Genomic DNA, 19,500 nt, shown 5'->3' on the forward strand with positions numbered 1-19,500 from the left:
TGTGTGTGTGTGTGTGTGTGTGTACCTCTTCTTTATCCATCCATCTGCCAATGGACACTTGGGTTGTATATGTCTTTTTTAAGGAACTGTCAAACTGTTTTCCAAAGCAGCTGCACCACTTGACACTTCCACCAGCAATATGTGAGTTTCCAATTTCTCCAAATCCATGCCAGTTCTTGTTGTCTATTTTTTATTATTTTTTTGTTCATGAGTTATATTGTGCTTTCTTTGTCACCAAACATGGCCTTCTTCCTTTCTGAGTGAATTCTAAATAGAATCTGCCTGGCTTATGGAAATCACTTAGGAAAAATAGTCATATTATTAGCCATTATTAGTATTATGTTCTTTTGAGATGGATTAAATTGTGTCTTTCCTCTAGGATTTTATTCCCATCTGCTTTGAATAACAGTGTGCAAATTAATATAACATGATTTTTTAGGGTCAAATAAAACAGGTTGTCATAACTCATACCTCCATTAATAGAATTATCAAATGTCTAGCAACTGTTATGTATTTCCAGGTTTCCTGTCAAAGTGCCTCGATATTAAGCCACATGATTATAGCCTTGAGAAATCTCAAGGAAAATGAAAGGGAGCAGAAAACTAATGGAGGGCAAATGTTTCAATTTTTGAATAGGCAAGAAGATAAAAGATGTTGCAGATTGGTGAGCTCTAAATTAATACCTTATGAAATTTCAGAAGAATTCATTAAGGAAATAGTTTGTGAAAAGGAAGTGGTGATTATCAAGAATATATAATGTTCACTCAGAACAAGATACGCCAAATTAATTTTCTTTCAGTTTTGCAAGGATTAATATATCAGAGGGTCAGAGAAATGTTGTGTTGAAATTCCTAGAGAAATTGAGCAAGGTGAGAAAATGGAATCCTTGTGGACATGCTGTGGGTTGTGTGTAACTATGTTTTATGAATAAATATCTAACCAATCATACTTTTATTGACCAGTTATACAAACAAGGCACTGCTAATGCAATGTGAGCAAAAACAGATATGGTACCTGCCTTCATACTGCTTTCTTCATAGTATTATGGGACAGTAGATCTTAACTCAGGAAGGGGGAGGAGGAAGCTAGCATTTTGAAAATACTGTAGAAAATGTAGGCTGACAAAAAGAAGAAAATCATCTGTAATTTTATCAATGAGAAATAACACTGTGGACATGTGGGAAAATATCCTTTCCCAGTTTTGTTTTGTTGTTCTAAACATATGGCCTTTTAAAAATATTAAAAAATTTTTAAATTCCAGTGTAGTTAACATACAGTGTTATATTCATTTCAGGTACACAATATAGTGACTTACCAGTTCCATATATTACTCAGTGCTCATCAAGATAAGTGAACTTTTGGGGGCATCTGGGTGGCTCAGTCAGTTTAAGCATCCAACTTCAGCCCAGGTCATGCTCTCCTGGTTTGTGAGTTAGAGCCCCACACTGGGGCTGTCAGTGCGGAGCCTGCTTGGGATTCTCTCTCTCTCTCTCTCTCTCTCTCTCTCTCTCTCTCTCTCTCTCTCTCCCCCCTCCCCTACTTGCATGTGAGTGCTCTCTCTCTCTCTCAAAATGAATAAATAAACTTTAAAAAAAAGATATTTGAACTTTTAATCTCCTTCACCTAGAAAATACACACATCTGGCACTCACTCTGGGAGGTTCTGATTCTGGGCAGACCCAATAGTTTAAAAAAGCTTCCCAGAGGGGTTCCTGGTTGACTCGGTTAAGCATCCGATTCTTGATCTCTGCTCAGGACATGATCTCATGGTTTGTGAATTGGAGCCCCCACACCGAGTTCCATGCTGTCTGCTTGGGATTCTCTCTCTTTCTCTCTCTCTCAAAATAAATAAATAAATTTTAAAATAAAAAAAAAAGAACGGTGCAGTGGACTACCATAAATTTCCCTCATGAGATTTTCTTTTTTTTTTTTTTTTTTTAATTTTTTTTTTCAACGTTTATTTATTTTTGGGACAGAGAGAGACAGAGCATGAACGGGGGAGGGGCAGAGAGAGAGGGAGACACAGAATCGGAAACAGGCTCCAGGCTCCGAGCCATCAGCCCAGAGCCTGACGCGGGGCTCGAACTCCCGGACCGCGAGATCGTGACCTGGCTGAAGTCGGACGCCCAACCGACTGTGCCACCCAGGCGCCCCCCTCATGAGATTTTCTTAACCAAGGATGTGCATTAAAATTCTCTGGGGAACTTTTTTTCTTAAAATTTATTTATTTATTTAGAGAGGGAGTGCATGCACAAGCAGGGGAAGGACAGAGAAAAAGGGAGAGAGAGAATTTCAAGCAGACTCTGCACTGTCAGCATGGAGCCCAGCTCAGGGTTCGATCATGAGATCATGAGCTGAGCTGAAACCAAGAGTCAGACACTTAACCAACTGAGCCACCCAGGTGCCCCTGCACTGTTCTTGACTTGATTCTACCTTGAACCACTTTCCAAACTGAGCAACTAATAATGTCAGAATAATTTCATATATACATCTATAATTGCTCACATTAAAATAGAATTAAATAGAATTAAATGAAAGAAACTGTTGAGGAATTTTCCTACTGCTTTATATTTTATTCACAAATTATCAGAGTTGGATTCTAGATGAGTTCGTGTCAGTGAGATGTAAAATACAGAGCTGGCTTTGTAATGGTCATCACTGCTGTTCAGAAACAGTCTAGTTTTCACCCCTTGTTACCCATGGTAGGAGTGCACTTCCCTGCCCACTTGAGGTGAGGTCATGTGACATTACTGTAGCCAATAAAACGTGAAGCATTAAGTCAATGGTGCTTCACCAGATTCTTTTTTCCTTCGGCTTGGCTACTGGCAACATTCAACAGTGGTTGTTCAACTGGTCTAGGTTTGCCAGTGACTACAATGAGCCGAGTCCCTCTGCAAACCCAGACTAATCCTTTAGCATGATTAAGAAATTAATTTGCGTTGTTTAAAGATATTGCTTATTTCCTGCAGCAGTACCCTACCTATCCTGATACAGAATTCTAGGGTGAGTTTGTAACAGTATGACATTTAATGGTGAGTAGTGTAAAGCTCTACGGTTGAAAAGATAAGTATTGTAGAGTGTCAAGTCTAGAAATGAATGTATATTTTTGCTCTTTTCTAGCCTGAGAATCACCTTGGAATTACTGAATGTATATCCATCCCCTCTGAGAGTGTGTGCAATATGTAGATGTGAGATGAGCTGCTATAGTCATTTTGCCATGTCGAGAGAAGCTGGTCCTAAGCTGAAGCAGATGCTACTGAAGGCAGAGTAGAGAGGGGAAGAAGGATGGGTCCTGAATGATAGCACTGAGTTGCTGGAACAACTAACCCTGATGACTGTCATGACAGTCCACTGACAGAAGTCAACACATCCCCTATGTTTAAGCAATGTTCTGCTATGTTTTGTGGAAGCCTCAAAGATGTGCTGCCCAGATTCCCTTTCAAGGAAGGACTTGCTGCACAGTTCCAGGGAGTATGGCCAGCAGGCAGGCCCCAGCTTTCAGATTCTCTGGGGTCTATCTCAGCTGCAGAGAGCTGCCTTGCTTGAAATTATACCCTTCCTGAGGGAGACAGCATCCAATACAAAGGGCCATTTCAACCTGCCACAGGATACTCTGATGGGCATCACTCACTCTACAGCTCTCTCCCAAGTAGGCTGAAGATTCCTTTGACCTGAATAGCAGTTCAACATCTTCCTCAGACCAACCCTGCTCCTGCCCTTTCCTAATAAAAATCCCCATCTTCATATCAGTGTCTACTCAAAAACAGTCTGTGACAAGTTTTCTGTAACATCAGCCTAAAGCATCCAAAGTGAGATCCCATGGGATAGTTTGAACTTGGTCTTGACTAGAGGAAGGGAAATGCACTCATGATTTTATTTTTAACTTTGTGTTGTGGAAATTTTCAAGCATATACAAAATATAGAAAGAATATAATGAAACCCAATATACCCAACTTCAAAAATATCAATATATGACTAATCTTTATCATCTGAACCCTCCCAATATTGTTTTAAAATACATCTCAGACACTACAGGATTTCATCTATAAATACCACAGCACACTGATGTTTGCTTTGAGATGCAATGCAGGGTCCAACCCAACTCCTATCAGTTGTCTCTTTTCTTCCTCTTTCTACCACCACATCTTTCAAAAGAGTATTTTAATAGAAGAAAAGGCAGTAATAGTAGGGATAAAAGGGCCCAGAAATAATCCTAAAATCTATTCATTCTTTCACTCATTCAACAAACATTTAAAGGCCTGTTATCTCCCAAAGTGTTGGGATATTCAGTTGTTACCCATATACATGGTTGTTCAGATAGGCAGTGTAACGATGTCTTCGTCAGATGAAGGAAGGAAGGAAGGAAGGAAGGAAGGAAGGAAGGAACGAAGGAAGGAAGAAAGAGAAAGAGAGGAAGAGATAGAGAGAGAAAGGAAGAGAGAGAGATGGACAGAGGGAAGGTGGGAGAGAGAGAAAGAAGGAATGAAAGGAAGAGGGAGGGAGGGAAGGAGGAAGAGAAAGCATCTCACCTAGTAGTCACAGTGGGAAATACACATTGTTTTCTACTACACAAAACAAGAAAATGTTTACTCCAGGAAGGACCTTAAAGAGGAATTTGAGGCCCAGAGAAATGAAGTGATTTGTCTAAGTTCACGTGGCTAGTTAATAGCAGATGTAGGCTTAGCACCCAAATGTTGACTCTAAGACCTATGTGAATTGTGATTGTTTCAAACTCTTAAAAATGTGCTTTGAAAGATTTTAAATATAATTAAAACATATTTTTTTGCATTTATTTTTATCAAGTTATAGTATTTTGGTAGCAAAAGGGCAAAAGTATATTGATTGAAAGAAGGAACTAGATGAACCTATGATAATATTAACACTGAATTATTTTTTCCATTACAAGTTCTGCCTCCCTGGGGTGCCCAGATGACTCAGTCAGTAGAGCATGTGGCTTTTGATTTCGAAGTTGTAAGTTCGAGCTCCATGCTGGATGTAGCGATTACTTAATGGAGGGCACTTGTTGGGATGAGCACTGGGTGTTATATGGAAGTCAATTTGACAATAAATTATATTAAAAAAAATAAAATCTTAAGAAAAAAAGTTCTGCCTCCCACACCAGATAGGAAGTTCCTCGAAGGCAGATTATTTTATTCATATTTGTATCCCAATGCCTGGCATGGTGTCTCTCCTGAATGAATGAATAAATGAATGAATGGAATCAAGAGGCTTAGATTCTAGAACTAGTCAGTTCTAGATTCTAGTCAGAACTAGTCATTCTAGATTCTGATCAGTTCTCTATTGACTGCCACTGGCTAACTGTGATTTTCAGTAGATTATTTAATACCTATGGTCCATAGATACACTAAAAATGTCATGGACTTTTTTAAATGATTGAGTTGGAAAAAACTTTAAATTTCATCCACACCACTTACATTATTCTATGGGTCTATGGAATTACCTGATTATTTGGAACATAGACTTATTACTGACATTTCAATAATAATACCATGCTAGCTTTGTCATATTCCTAGAACAAAGATTAAATATTTAAGAGAAATTCCTAGCAATAAAGAAGTCTAAATAAAATTTTGTTAAATCATTGGCAATGCATTCACAATCTTTCTGTTAACCTTTGGTTACTGCTTGGATCAGTTACTTATTCTTATCCAGCCAATTAAAACAAGATAGAACTCACAGGAGTGGATACTTAATCCCTCAGTTCTGGGTAAACATAAGAAATATGCCAGGCAAGAGGGGACTGTGTTTGAAATGAACTCAGCAGTGTGAGACCAGAACATTCAGATAGATGATCATCAGAACCATGTGATATCTGCTAGGTTACATTGCTCCTTCCGAATCATGTGACATCTGCTAGGTTACATTACTCCTGCCTCTCCTGGACTGGGATTTTCCTAGTCCTTTTCACTTAAGAGTGAAGGTCTTGAAAGTGAACCTGCTTTTACCTAATTAACACCTTGAGGCAGATTTAGGAAATGGAGGAAGGTAGTGAGGATTTTGAGACTCCACTTCTAGTCCTAGCCCTGCCATTAATTTTGTGACTCTTAGTCAGTTGCTTCTTTGGATCCAGTTTTCCTTACTTGTAACATCAAGAGGTCAACTAAATTAAAGTTCTTTTCACTTCTAACATTCTGTGAGGTTTTTGTTGTAAGGATAAATTCTCACCTCAACTGGTCTCCAGTTTTTTCCTAGGTTAACTTTCTTTCTTCCACAATTTATTATCTCCATATTTTTTAAACAGTAATTTTTCTTTTTTTTTTTTTTCAACGTTTATTTATTTTTGGGACAGAGAGAGACAGAGCATGAACGGGGGAGGGGCAGAGAGAGAGGGAGACACAGAACCGGAAACAGGCTCCAGGCTCTGAGCCATCAGCCCAGAGCCCGACGCGGGGCTCGAACTCACGGACCGCGAGATCGTGACCTGGCTGAAGTCGGACGCTTAACCGACTGCGCCACTCAGGCGCCCCTCTCCATATTTTTGAGGGAAGAACCTGGGTTTTATTCACCTTTCTCCCAGTATCTAGCATAATAACCAAGCAGGTAGGTGATTTCAAATAGGGTTGAAGTATGTTCCTATACAAAATTCCACCTTTGGAGGAGCTCACAGTTCAGAGGAAGGTACCAAGTATCATTAATCACTTGATTACATGCTGAGGATACAACAGATAACAGGAAAACCGGTTCCAGCTTTCCTAACTACTTACACGTTCCAACAGGAAACAAGAGAGTGCTTCTAATGGTTAAGCCTCATTGAGCCAGAGTTTTACATGTATAATCTCAAGAAATACACCCCCCTCCATGTTCCAGGTACGAGGATCATCTCTGTTTCACAACGAAACGGGCACAGAAAGGTTAAGTGACTTGCCAAGGTAACACTCTTACAAGTGAGAGGCAGCATTCGGAACTTGGCAGCACAGCTGCCCACACTCCCAAGCACTCCACGGCGCGGAGAAATCGGAAAAATCACAACAATCTGTGTTCAAGACACAGAGGGAGCATAGCCTGCAGAAGCTGGCAAAGAAGTCTGAAAAACAAAAAATGAACTTCTCCGAGCTGGATTATACAACCGTTTAGAAAAGCTGGCCGCAAGAGAACCCGATAAATAGGATCAGGAACGCTTTGGGATCCGGGGGAAACCGAGGAAGAAATCGGAAGTGACATCTAGCGGGGTTGGGCGCTGAGCGGGACTACCTGGCCTACCGCAATTTCGGCCGGAAGTGATGCACAGGAAGTTACGCCCTGGAGGCGGTCCCTGGTGGTGGAGGGCGTCGCGATGGGAGGGGCGGAGCGTCTGTGGTCATCCTGGAACCTTGGATCCGGGGCAGGTAACCTGCGGGCCAAACTTGGACGGGGTCAGGGGTGGAAGTTGAGGTTGGCGGCCTAGCTTGCTGCAGGCCCCAGTTTGGGCAGGGAGAGGTGGCTTGCGTTAGGCTGGAGGAAAAGCTCCTTGCCGTGGGACTGCCCGGGGAGACAGGGGTGCGAGGAACTTTGGGAACCGGGTTGTGAGGACCCAGGTCGTCGAGGAAATACAGGTTGAAACTTCAGGAATTGGTCATCGCCGGGGGTTCATGAGCTCCTGAGCCTTGGCGCTCTGGGTTTAGAGGTGGAGCCTGGGCATTGAGATGAGCAGATCTAGAGTTCATTTCTTACCCACTCCGACCCCCGCCTCCGTTCTGTTAATAGGGGACAGGTACTTCACCTCTTAATCCGGGACAATGCCTTGCCACTATTGGGCATTCTTTAGATGTTGTTGGATGAATGAATAATTTAACATGAACGCATGAACCACATTCTCACTGAGAAGGGAGAACTTCTCCCGAACTTCAGGATCTCTACCTGAGTGTGGAAGTGACTCCAATTTAGTTTGCTAGCCGTGAATTACGAGGATGCTGAAGGAGTATTCAGAACACGATTGTTGTTTTGTGGGGTTATTGCAATTTAGAAATATTTGTCTTAATATTTTCGATGGTGGGCGTGGAGGATAAGGCGACTAATTTAGCTTCTTTCAGATTCTTTTACTTTTCTGGGAAGAACTTCCAGGTAATGATGGGGTAGGTGGGGGAGGTGGCCATCAAACGGTAAGCTGCAGGTGTAGCACGGAACTTTTAATTAGTGATATAAGTGCTTTCTTTTCAGCAATGTAACTTACTTTCCATTTTTTCCATGTTTTCTTTCTTATGTTGGGGTACTTCTTACATTTGAGAGGTAAATAAGAATTATTTCATAACAAAGATGAAAATATTAATTTATAAAAGTCCAGTCAGAGATTTCACCTGGTGTGTTCACATAACATCAACTCCTTACACACAGTTGTAGGAGGCATCCAAAAGAATGACTCCCAGGAGATTAAATTGTCTTCTCTATAAAATATTTGTTTAGGTGTCTTAAATGTGATGAAGAATGGGCACAGACCTAAAGAACAGGTGCTGTAACCAGATTGGTTTCGATTGTCAAATGAGAAAAAGTGTGGAGGACGGACACATCAGGCAGTGTAATGGGATCTGGGCATGAATCATTATCTGGATGCAGTGATTCTGTTTATGGGCTTTGTGCTGTCTAATGTAGCTCCTAAGAGGTTCTAGAATCTTTTTAGACTGGATATAATGGAATAGGAAAACCTGAATGTATGCCTTTGTTTGTTTTTACAGAGAAGAAACTAGTAAGCATTTTTAGATTTAAAAATCCAAGGGGCACCTGGCTGCCTCGGTCAGTGGAGCATGTGACTTGATCTCAGGGTTGTGGGTGTGAGCCCTGTGTTAGATGTAGAGATTACTTAAAAATAAAATCGTAAAAAAGAAATTCAAGATATTTTTAAAAATAGGTTGAAAAAACCTAGAAAGTAGACATGTAAATACATTTTTATAGTCATTTAAATTTAAAAAGTTTGCCTGCCTTTAAAACTTGTTTTCCCAATTTCTGGAAAGTGTTGGTATCCAAATCATTACCATCTTTACATGTTCTCACTATGGTGCCACCTTTAGAATACATATAAATTTGGTACAAAGCAGTGTTTTGAGATCCTCTAGATTTTGTTAATAGTAATGTCTTACTTGAAAATATAGTTTTGCCACCTGACTCTGCTGTCCAAGGTCATATTCACTGATTTTGCATATCTAAATGTCTATATTCATAATAATAACTATCATAACTATTATTCTTAGTAAGTTAGTGTCCAAGTGGTAACTTAAGTATGTGCATTGACGTTCTTGAGGTTTCAGTTTTGCAGAACACTGATATCAATGGACTCTAACATGGACTTCATTTAAAGAAATCCACCGACCATTATTGGACAAAAACATGAATCAATTTGTATTGTGGCATTCAAATCCTAGCACTTTGGGAAAGGTAAGTTGTTGACTATGTTTTATGTTAGGTGAGAAATAGAACAGCCTTGGATTGGTCTAGGTAATTGTAGGATTGTGTTTGGAAAATGTAGAATGAGTCTCTTCAAATTATGTTTTAATCTAGACCTTCCAGAGAGAAGTTTGTTCTGTATATATGAGGCAATGATTACCATTCCCTATAAAATTGATCAGAAATTAAAGAGATTGGCAAGTTATATTATTCCTGGAAGATTACTGCTCTACCCTCTTTTTTTTGGGAGATCCCTCAGCACATTAGGGCCTGATAGAATATATCAACTTGGGGATACCCTGTAGCAATAGGGCCTCAGATAGTCATTTAAATCATCTCACATCCAAGTTTGGCTCTGTAATAATGTATGTACCAAATCTTTTGGCCAATTTTACTTTATATGTTAGGTTAAAGCGAGAAAAGTAAAAAAAAAAAAAAAAAAAAATTCTTTTTTTTCACCCTTTATCGTGCTTTATTTATGCTCTTTTTTTTCCTTTAAAAAAAATCTCTTACATGATTCATTCTACAGGCCTTTTATCTTTCTGTCCCAGGGGTAAGCTTTCTGGTTTTTTTTCCTATTTCACCTTTCCTAGCTTAGGAGTTTCACTTTCAAATCCTTAACTTCTAACTTTGTGATCATGTTCAGCACCTTTTAATCACTAAGCATTAAACTTATAGTTTTTCCTGGTCTCCTTTGTAGACACACTGACTGCTTTTTTAGAATTTGCTCAATTCCAAAACCAGCCAGTACTTCTAGGAGTTCATCTCTCATACATATTTGTGCTTGCATACAAAAATTTGTATATAAAGGTATCATTACCATATTATTTAAAATTAAAAAAGCAAAGTAAGAATAACCTAAACCTCCCTCAGTAGAGGTCTGGTTAAATAAATGCCTTCATGCAACGTAGTACTTTGTAGCTCTTAGAATGAACGAAGCAAATTCATAGGCAGAGATATGGCAAAACCTCTAAGATATATTGTTAACTGAGAAAAAAACGATATAGAACTCTTTGTATAGTATGTTTTCACTTTGTGTTTTTAAAAGCATACATTTATATATGTACATGCAAAATTTCTTTAAATCTATGTGAGAAACTATTGACAGGTACTCCTGGTAAATGGGACTATAGGTTTACAGTAAGAAGATGACATATTTTTTTCTGTGTACTCTTTTTGGTGGATTGAATTTTCAATTATGAACATGTTTTTATAATACTAAAGAACAAACAAATGACAAGGCTTCAGCCTAATTTAAGAATTATGGGAGCCAACAAATATTCCTATGACTTTTGTCCTTATAATTATTTGCATCATTCAGAGGGAGTAGGGTTGCCTACGTGAGGTAACATTTTGTCAGAGCTGCATGGAAGGTTTGATGATATTATTATAGGCTTTTAATCTTGAATTTATACTCACATAGAATTTATAGCATGTTGCTGACCTCACTAGGTAATATGGATGTTACCTTTTTTTGCAAGCTAGGTTTGCATTATATGGGCATGGTTCTTCTGAGCCTCTCAGTATTACTGAATGTGATGGACTTTGTTTTATTTGAATTGCAATTGAAGGACTCTACTCTTTAAACAAATCTTAGTTATTCTTTTACTTTGTCTTGATGTTTAGAGCTGGTTTAAAACATTTCAAAGAATGGCTTATTCTCTCTGTTAGCACAATCAGTAAACCACAAAGAATAGTTTGAAGTGACTGATTATTTGTCATGGGACTCAGCAAAAATTTCTCGTGACATTTACTTCTCTAGCCATCTTTGTCTTTCCATAGTTTCATTGTGGGAAATTTGGAATAGTAATAGGTGAATACAAGAAATTTAAAGATATAATAATCATTTCATTAGTAAAGGGATTTTATTTGAAACTTGCTTAAGAATAGGCTTTGTAAGATACATACCTCTAGGATACCACCGATTGTGTATTTCATGAAATCAAAATGAAGGCCACTTATCAGGGGGACTGAGTCATGATTAATGCAATAGAACAGATTATGGTATGTTAGGTGTTTTATACATACTTTGGCAGAGTATTTTGCATATAATCCTTTAAGTTAAATGATGCTTTGCTTCTTGAGGTCAATGAGATTAATCACTACAAGCCACAAAGTGGAAATCATTGGGCAGGATGCCTAGAGTTGGACTCCTTTTCTTGCAATGAATTGAATCCAAGGGTAGACTGTGTTTTCCAGAGTCAAGATGGATATGGTAAAGGTAACACATAGAAAGAAAGGAGCAGGTGAACAGGAAAGTTACATGTAGATAACATAGAATTGGGGAAGATACATGTATATGTGTTTGTCTATGCATATAGATATGGATTTATAAAATGCATATATATTTTATTTTACACATAGTGTATATAAAATGTATATAAATGTATAATGTATACAATAATAATGTATATAATGTATATACAATTTTCTGTAAAACCAGAAGTTCTGGATAGAAAGATATCCAGTTAGCACAGGAGAAAAAAAAAAATCAGAATTTTAAGACCTCAGAGCTGGGCCTGTCGTGGGCTAATTCATGATTATGAGAGCAACTTAAAGAATTTGGGATGTTTTAAGATCATTCACAAGTTCAAGTGATGGCAAGGTAGATAGAAGCCTGAGAGAAAATTAAAATCTAGCTACATGTAAGATTATGGATGAAGGTATGTCTTAAGATTCTGTTCTGTGGTATTGTTGTGGGGAAGAGAAAAGAAAGGAGCACTCAAAAATATATGGCTGTTCAATTTGAATTTGAGCTCGGACCATAAGTCTTTACTACCTTTCCAATTGTGTATGACCAAGATGGATGAACTAGATCCACTAACAATACATTATTCTACAGAACCTGATTTCATTGTTATTTATACCTTGAAGAACACAAGAATTGTTTTTAATCAGTTTTGTGATTATGTAAAAGGATAACTGTGGTGATCTAGATGGAGGGGACTGGACCATTTTGTTCAGAAAATGGAAGACTTTGGAAGAGTTGGAGAAACTGTAGGCTAGGAAGCATACTTGTCTGTTGTTTGAGGCCAAATAAAGGTAGGAAACTAGTCAGCAGGGGAGCAGATTGTGTCTAGAGGCAGTGAACTTGAGGTCATTAGGGCTGCTTAAGCAGAGATTGAACATTGAACATCAGGACTGTTGTATAGGGGATTCTCATTGTATGGGAGATTGTACTAGATTATTATAAAGGTTCCTTTCAAATCCTAAAAATTTCTTTTTATACTGCAGTGAAGTATTTATCACAGTATGAGTATACATTCTATCATCCCTGTCTTTAAAGTTTTTTTAAATATTTATTTATTTTTGAGAGAGAGAGAGAGAGAGAGAGAGAGAGAGAGAGAGAGAGACAGAGCGCAAGCAGGGCAAGGGAAGAGAGAGAGAGGGAGACACAGAATCTGAAACAGGCTCCAGGCTGCAAGCTGTCAGCACAGAGCCCAATGCAGGGCTTGAACTCAGGAACGGCGAGATCATGACCTGAGCCAAAGTCGGACGCTTAACCAACTGAGCCACCCAGGAGCCCGTATCATCCCTGTCATTAAATACTGATAGCTAACTTATCCACCGATCACTTATCCACTAATCTCAACTTACCTAAACCAGGAAGTAAATTTAAAAATTACCTGACTTGCCAAATTTTAAGATGCAAAACCCATAGGCTTTTTCTTAGGTCCTTAGTCAGTTTATTGACTTTTTTTTAAAAGATAGTTCTAATAGGCTTAATTAACTGGTATCGTACCCCACAGTATGCTAGAAGCAGCAAATTGTGAGTGGGCCAAGTGCTATTGTAAGTTCAATATATATGCATGCTAATAATGGTGATGACATGTGTAACAGCCTTTTTTTTATTATACAAGTGACCCATGTCCACTTGACAAAAACTAGAATATAGAAATACATTTTGGGGTGATATAAATATACACATGTGTATATATTTATATTTATATATCACCAAAAGAGAAATAATCACCTATAATCCCCTACCATTATTAATATTTTAGTGGTATGTTATTTTTAAAGTCCTTTGACATTCCTGCAGGATGTCACTTTGGAGTAGTGACTGCTGAAACTGATTCTACATTACTCCTGTTTGGAAACTGAAATTAGTCACTATCCTTTCTAATCAGAACATGCAGTGAAAGATTGTGACATGGCAGAATGCTGATTTGAAGAAAGCCTTAGTCTTGGTCGATTTTGTTGCACTGAAACCAATTTTATATTAGTGGGTATAGGTTGATAGTCTTGAGACAGAGGGCCTGAGTTTGAATCCTAATTCCACTATTTACCAGCCAGGTAAACTACCAGATTTTCTTAATTTTTGTGTGCCTCAGTTTCTTCCTTTGTAAATTGAGGATAACACAATTATCAAATTCATAAGATTGTTGTGAGGGTTAAATAAATTAATCTACATAAAATTCTTAGAGTAGTGCCCAGCACAAAGTATAGAATCAGTATATATTAGTTGCTATTATTATTGTTAATTTTTAAAAGCTTAAAAGTTTTCTTGGAAAAAAGGCAGGTTTATAGGAGCACATAAATAAAAAGAAACAATGAGCACTAAGGTAGTCAGTGAGATTTACTATATGTTTTTCATTAAAGCCTGCAAACTGGTCTGAATTTTTCCACTGTATGGTGTTGTCTTTTCTCCCTTGTTAAATCTTTTCAAACCATAATATTTCTAGTTCAGTTTCTTTCTGTACCCCACAAAAGCAACCTTATTTTATGCTGTCTCTTCCAACAAATATTTTGGCCATGCTTTCAAAGATCAAAAGCTGTTTTAGACTATCGAATACCGTGGCTAGTGATCAGAGAGATTCAGGAAATTATCATTAAGTCAGTTTATCTGATTACAGCCCTGGTTGTTCTATAAGAAGTTTGATTTCTGCAATTTGAAATGAAGAATATTAATTAGATAAGCCAGTGAGCATATTTAGCCATTCTGTATACTATATCTCTTAAAATCTTTGTTTCCTTTTCTTTTTCTTTATTTCACTTGGGTTTTCTCTTTTTATTCTTTCAGCATGGTATCTGGTAGTCTGACTAATTATTGGCCAAAGAGTTAAAGCTTTTCAGAACCCTTAAAAAAATTTGTTAGGCTTGCTACTAGAATTTGTGTGTGTGTGTGTGTGTGTGTGTGTGTGTGTGTTTTAAGCATCAAGTACACATTTTTGAAGACCGTGGGGCCCTCCATCATTATGCATTCAAGATTTGAGTTTGAATAACTTCATCAAGACTTAGATCCTCTTCAAAAGCCTCAAGTTTCATCTGCACTAAAGCTCTCCATTGAATCCTCTTACAAAAGTAAAAGCTTACAGGGACTAAAATCCACCAAAGCATTCCATTTTATATCCTTTCCTCTGATTTCTCTTCAATTTCCTTGGGCTTTACGGTCTTTCATATTGCTTATGTTCCTTCAGATTGGAGCCAAGGAACAGTGCCTTCCAAAAGAATATATGTCCAGTGGCCATAGTTTTCATCAGTAGAGAAGCATAAACTGGGCATGATAAGTTTAGAATCAGGTGTTTTGTTGTAGCCTATAAAAACCTGAATCAACAAAAAGCAGTGAGAATGAAGTGGTAAAAATATTTGAGGTCAGATTATATTGTCAGTGGCTTAGAGAGAAGAGCCCTTGACCTAAAAGTTAATGATGCTTATTCTCTGCCTCTTACTAGATATTTTGTAACTGGGAAAGTCACATACCCTCTCAATCTTAATTTCATCTGTAAAGTAAATCTGATAATATCTTCCCTGCCTACCTTCCAGGGTTGTTGTGAGGGTCAAATGAAATAATGTATATAAAAAGGACTTTTATATAAATGTGCAGTATAGACATAGAGTCCTGTTACAAGTCATTCCCTCAGGTCTTGGGCCTGGGAAGGTAGATGATTTAAGCACATTGAAAGTGGACACCACATCCAGGCTACATACATGGGAACAAGGCTATGTTAATTTTTGTTTTCACTGAGTACTCAGAGTACTCTTGCAGGCTAATTCTAAGAAGGAGGAAAACTGTAAATTTCCCTAAAATTGTAAGTTAGCATTTATATTGCTCTAGAGCAGTTATGTGTTGTAATACATTCATAGCTCACAACATTTGCCTACTAAGTTGTGACCAGCATTTTTTTTAAGTGAAGGAACGTAGAGCAAAAAATTTCACCCTGCATCCCACACAGTAAGAGTACAGTAATATGTATGTGTGAATGTGTGTGTGTTTGTATTTGTGTACTTCGTCATAAATAAAATGCATTTTTTTCCTATGAGTTGCAGTTGCTAATCCAGGTGTCTTATTTTCGCATTAATGCTTTTCTACCCATTTGGATTCTTAGGACACCGTTTCTTTTTTACTTCATACTACTGCTACTTGTGACAAAGGAATTGACAATTAATATCACTCTGATTTTTAGCCTAATTAATGAGATTTTTTTCATTTCAGAGCACAAAGAAAGCCCCTAGGCCTTCTGGGTATTTTATTTAATATTCTAATACCATCAACTCTGACACATCAACTCTTAAATGTTAAAAACATTTAAGGTTGGTTCAACCTCATACTAGTAGAAAGATTGTATCAAATGTGTTTTCTTTTAAAAATCTTTTGCTTTTATCTTCTTGGCCTAATGGAAAACAGAAAACTCCCATTTAGGTTAAAATTGTTTGAGGACTCCAGGGAGACAGGCTATAGAGAATATAGTTAGCACGACTAGGAGTTTGATGGTCTCTAAAAGAGAAAATGTCAAGTTGTCTTTCTTTGAGTGACTAAATTTATCTTTAATGACTTAAGTAAGTCACCAGTATTATTCAACTTTTCCTAAAAACAGATAATCCACTTTTTTGGTGACAGCATTGGTAGGAATAAGGTGACTTTTAAAGAACTAATTCTTTAGTGCTATAGTGTACTGAAAATTTATATTTGGTGCCTTGGGATTATTTACTTAAGCTTTGATGGAATGCTGTAGAAAACATTGATGTTCCCTGCTTTGTAAGCATGTATAATGTAAATGTGCTTAAATCATGTACATAATTTGTATTATATAAATCTATATAATACTAGCAACATGAATATTTATCAGAAGATTTAAGATGTAGAATCCAGCTGCTTCATTTTGCTGAACAGTCATAGCCAAGTTTCATACATCGGTGGAAACAGAACAAATTGCATAACTTGTGCAATTTGTGTATAACAATTGGCAGCAATGGCATATAGGCTTATTAGCATATATGATCAGCTTTTTCTTATTCCTCTTCTGCAGAAGGAATCACATCGGTATCTATATTCTCTCTGTGAAGGAGATAGGATCTATCTACACAAAAAGTCAAGAAAAGTAGGCAACCTCAGCCATTCTTGACTTTCTTCCTCAACTCTCAGGAATTTAATCCATCATCATATTCTGTCTTTTCTCCCTCCTAAGTATCTTTCAAACTCTCCACGTCTTTCTAGTCCCACATCCACTACTTATTTACACCTCCATTATCTTTGCCCTCACTTCTTTAATAGCTGATTGGCCTGCTGTACACACTCCTTACTCCTCTAATCTCATTGCTTTTAGAGTCATCTTTAAAAAAATTTTTTTTAACGTTTATTCATTTTTGAGAGAGAGGGACAGAGCACAAGCAGGGGAGGGGCAGAGAGAGAGGGAGTCGCAGAATCCGAAGCAGGCTCCAGGCTCTGAACTGTCAGCACAGAGTCGGACGCGGGGCTTGAACTCACGAACTGAGAGATCATGACCTGAGCCGAAGTCGGAGGCTCAACCGACTGAGCCACCCAGGTGCCCGTAGAGTCATCTTCTAAAAATACAACTCTAATTTCTTTTGAGTCATCTTCAAAAAACACAACTCTAGGGGTGCCTGGGTGGCTCAGTCGGTTAAGCATCTGACTTTGACTCACATCATAATCTCAAGATTTGTGGGTTCAAGCCCTGTGTTGGGCTCTGTGCCTAGGAAAATCCTAGTAAATAGTATGGATTCAGTAAATATTTGCGGACTAATGCTTCCCACAACTACCACTCTTTTCATTTAGATATTTCAGATACTGTATTTTCTTCTAATTTATGTAATTTCTTCTCTTCAGAACCTTCCAGTTGCTTCTCATCTCATTCCATTTATAAGCCAGAGTCTTTATGATGGTCTCCAGGGCCTTACCTGAGCTGCCTTTGCTCTCCCCTTATCTCTCGATCATCTGATGGTCTCCTAGCTGACCCTCAGAAACACAAATCTCTGTTCTGCCTTGGGAACTTGGTACTTGATATTCCCTGTGCCTGAGATGCTCTTGCCTTAGATATCTATGTGGGTTTAATCTCTCATCTTCAATTCCTTCACGTCATGGTTTGTCCCCTCAATAAGTCCCTCTCTGACCGTCTTATTTAAAATTGTAACCTCATCACCACCCCATGACATTTCTCTTCCCCTTCCCTGCTTTATTTTTCTCCATGGTACTTACCTCTGACACACTATTCAGCATTGTTTCTCCCCAGCACCCAGAACAAGAGGCAGGTTGTAAATTTGGCTTATTAAAGAATTTAACTTGATCAGAAATGATCATTGGACTGGAATAATGAACTTTGTTCTGTGGCACAGGTCACAGACATTGGGGTCATACATAGAAACCCAGAAAACCTACTTGATTTAACAATAGGAAGTCATGCAATTACTCTTCTTTTAAAAATGTATTATTTATTTATTTTGAGAGAGACAGAGAACACACACATGAGTCCAGGAGGGGCAGAGAGAGGGAGAGAGAATCCCAAGTAGGCTCCATGCTGTCAGTGAAGAGCCAAACTCAGGGCTTGACTATGAGATCTTGGCCTGAGCCAAAATCAGGAGCCAGATGCTTACCGGACTGAGCCACCCAGGCGCTCCCATGAAATTACTCTCCTAGAAAGAACTTGCTATCTGTATTAGGAAATTCTCCATTGGTATAAAACATGAACAGTCTATCCATAATAAAGCCTCTGCTACATCTGAGGGATGACAGTCATGGCCACCATGCTTATATTGTGTGCAGGACATTTCTAAGGTTGATTCAAACTTAGTAATGGAATAATTTTGAAAGTCCACTGTCAAAGAAACCTACCAGGACATTAATTATTCTAGTTTCTCTGACTCTAATCACGAGATAGTATGAGATTCCAGTGGTTATGGCCTCCTTCCTCTTGAGGTAGAGAATTGGCAACTTAGAAATTGATTTTTCATGGGTGCCTGGGTGGCTCAGTCGGTTAAAAGTCCGACTTCAGCTCAGGTCATGATCTCGCAGTTTGTGGGTTGGAGCCCTGTATAGGGCTCTGCCCTGACAATGCAGAGCCTGCTTGGAATTCTGTCTCCTCCTCTCCCTGCCCCTCCCCCACTCACACTCATTCTCTCTCAAAATAAATAAACTTAAAAAAAAAAAAGAGTTTTCATTCTGCAGTATATACATGTATCAAATGATTGCCCTACACTTTAACCAATGCAAGGTTATATATGTTAATTATATCAATAAAACTGGAAAAAAAGAAATAGACTTTTATATAATTAACAATTGAATTGAGGTGAAGGATTGGGAGTAAAGCAGATGAATTAGACTTCAAGAAATCTTTCATTGATATAGTAACCAAAATGAAAGTTACCTGGTGTGTATGTGCGTGCATGTGTGTGCGTATTTGTGTGTGTGAAGTTAAATGGGACATCATAGAGTACATGCCTTTGTGTTCATGCGATGTATACTTTCCCAATTCTGTTTTGTCTTTTTGCCATTTAAAACTGAGTCTGAGAATTGTGGAGATCACTGTAGGTCAGAGATAAACAGGGGATGTGTGTGAGTGTAGACTGCAAGCCTTTCAGTTAACTGCAGTACTTTGTTAAACAAGGCTGGTATTTTGAAGCAAAAGATGAGAATATTTAGCTAGGTGGGGTTCCACTGGCAAAATGTGCTCTTCTTTGATTTTTTCTTCTTTTTTACCTTTCTCCTTTCTATCTTGGACCTGGACATAAACGGTACTTTTTGAAATAAAATCTTCTGTTCTGCCCTGCTTTTCAGGATTGAAAGAGGAGAACTGAATCAACATTAGACTTAGAGAAATAATGAAAATGTGTATTTTTGAAAACTCATTTATGCTCCATGTTTCTCAAAAAAAAAAAAAAAAAGAATATG

At 38.1% G+C, this 19,500-nt stretch overlaps 1 long non-coding RNA gene across 1 annotated transcript in view; it reads left to right on the forward strand.

Annotated features, from left to right (window-relative positions):
- Window positions 1-7,071: 7,071 nt before the first annotated feature.
- Window positions 7,072-19,500, forward strand: part of LOC116738311 — a 31,778-nt gene continuing 19,349 nt past the window's right edge. The window contains exons 1-2 of the long non-coding RNA XR_004344090.1: window positions 7,072-7,345; window positions 9,239-9,365. This is a non-coding gene — a long non-coding RNA (uncharacterized LOC116738311). The remainder of the gene's footprint in view (window positions 7,346-9,238; window positions 9,366-19,500) is intronic.

Source organism: Lynx canadensis, chromosome C2 (genome assembly GCF_007474595.2).
Source record: "Lynx canadensis isolate LIC74 chromosome C2, mLynCan4.pri.v2, whole genome shotgun sequence".
Taxonomy (NCBI): Eukaryota; Metazoa; Chordata; class Mammalia; order Carnivora; family Felidae; genus Lynx; species Lynx canadensis.